The following is a 2,165-nucleotide window of genomic DNA, read 5'->3' as shown; positions in this document are numbered from 1 at the left end:
ACATGTAATAGAAACAGAGAATTTGGAGATTATAAGTAAAAAAATGTTCAGTGTGATTTAGTTATAGAATGGTATTTGGCACCAAAGCACAAAGCTACCTCTCTGTCGTAACCTTACTGTACACTTCTACAACAAGAATGCCTGAAAATAACTTCTGAGTGTTGGGCCTTAATCTATACTTTATAGATTCCTATTAAAATGCAACGGTTGCTTCAAGTAACTGAAATAGTATGTAGGTAGAGGGGAACTGGGAAACAGTGAAGCAATATAACTTCTCCAACATGTTAGCGAGAGCCAGGTGCAGAAACCAAGTCACGGAATCTGTATCAACACTTTATCCACTAGGTCACGCTGTTTCTGATGACTGATTAATAATAAGTATTAAACAACCCATGGAGTCATTTCTGGCTCCTTCACTGCTCACAAGACCCCCTTTGTATCATTACAGGCCACACTAAGCTAGAATAAAATATGTCCTTTAAGTGTCCAAAAATATTTTTTCAAGTGTATACATGTTTGAAAATTAAAAAAAAATATTCTGATTTGCACAAAAGGCCACTAATAATCGAGTCTTGAGACACACTATGACCTTGGCAAAGTCAATGCCAGTCAATGCCATCTTGGGCTACAGAGGCAGGCATTTTTATTCTTTTAATCAGATTGGTGTTGTCCTGTGAAGAGAGGTCTTCAGCAGCCAAGAGGCAGCCTGTCCCAGACACTAAGACTAAGCAAGTAAAAAACCTGTAACAGTGAAGAATTCTGCACCACATTTATCAGTCTTATGCTTTATATGAAAAGGTTAGTGGCATTATGTTTCTTTGCAGGTAGAACTGAATCACAAAAAGGCAACACGGTTTTCAGAGAATTAAAGGCAGGGAAAAAAAAAACAGAATTCAGGATTGAAATATCTGTCAAATGCTTTTTTCCAGTGGACCACAACATCTTCAGGAATATCACTTTCCTGTCATCATCATACATAGAAAAACATATTGACAGGCCTACCGTCTGGCAAGTACATTATCGGAACAAATAGCAAAACACTCTCAAAGATAAAACCTTATAATTTAATTTTAAATCAGCAGTATGCTTCTTTCATACTGTATTTTTCACTGAGCAAACTAAGAAGAAATGTGGGCTCATTCTGCAAGATGTTCGCTACCCTCCTCTTCCCAACCTAGGAATAATTATCATCTGGAAAAATCAGTCCCATTTTCAGGTTCCAAAGAAAACAGCGAGAGGAGATGGCAATTACTCTTTGACAATTAGAGATAATCCAGAAGGCTGTGGATTAATGCACAGTGTTACAACAGTCAGAACAAGTAGTCCATCAAGGATAGCGTACTAGCTATTCCAAAACAGCTGGCTAAGGTGACCTTCTCTTGCTTTTGAGAGATTTTTCTAAAAGACAGTGAGAAAGAAAGGCAGGTTCCAGTGCTTACTGTGGAGGTGTCAGAGTCCAAAGACGGGAGCTGATCTTTCACTGCAGCGAGTATGGCTCCCCATTGAAATGTTCTGTCCCTCTGAACAGGAGCTGCAGGAGGCTCAGATGGATGCTCTGTATCCTCACTTTGCCCTTTGGAGGCCATTCGAACAGCTTCCCTTCAATCAAATGAAAGATGAGCTTAAGTACACCTCACAAAAGAACACAAGGGATAACATCAGTACAAAGCAAGAACAAAGCATGTGCATTCAGGGTCAGCATAATTCTCAGCACTCCCAGAGTTTTCACTGTCAGCAGTGAAGGATAAAATCTGCATTTTTGGAGCCGTTCCTTCTCACCTGAGTTCAGAGGGCTGAGAGCTTTCTGCCCTGCTCACCAGATACACTCATAATTGCAGCCATGTGAAGGGGCAGTTTAGCCCTTCAGTTATAAAGCATTTTGGGGATTCTTAGCCAGACTGACTTGTACTTGTGTTCTCTGAAAAGCACGTTCATACTGCCTGCAGGGAGAGGGAAGGTACTCAGCGAAGGCAAGGCTGACATCCGTGCTCTTAGCTGGTCTTTTCTCCTTCTGCCTATTTGTCTCATGTTCCCCTCCTCACTGCTCAAATGATAGATAAAATTATTTATGTTTGCTTTTCGTCACTAGATTTGTACAAAAATAGTAGAGAGTAGGCACGGTCTTGGATTCTGACCTCTCAAAAGTGTTTATAAAGCACTCTTTC

At 40.3% G+C, this 2,165-nt stretch overlaps 1 protein-coding gene across 1 annotated transcript in view; it reads left to right on the top strand.

Moving 5' to 3' along the window:
* SBK1 (SH3 domain binding kinase 1) overlaps positions 1 to 2,165 on the top strand; it is a 108,975-nt gene that overhangs the window by 105,949 nt on the left and 861 nt on the right. The window lies entirely within an intron of this gene.

The sequence above is a fragment of the Charadrius vociferus genome, unplaced genomic scaffold (genome assembly GCF_000708025.1).
Source record: "Charadrius vociferus isolate BGI_N301 unplaced genomic scaffold, ASM70802v2 scaffold593, whole genome shotgun sequence".
In the NCBI taxonomy this organism is placed as follows: domain Eukaryota; kingdom Metazoa; phylum Chordata; class Aves; order Charadriiformes; family Charadriidae; genus Charadrius; species Charadrius vociferus.
This window is presented reverse-complemented; position numbering and strand designations above follow the sequence as displayed.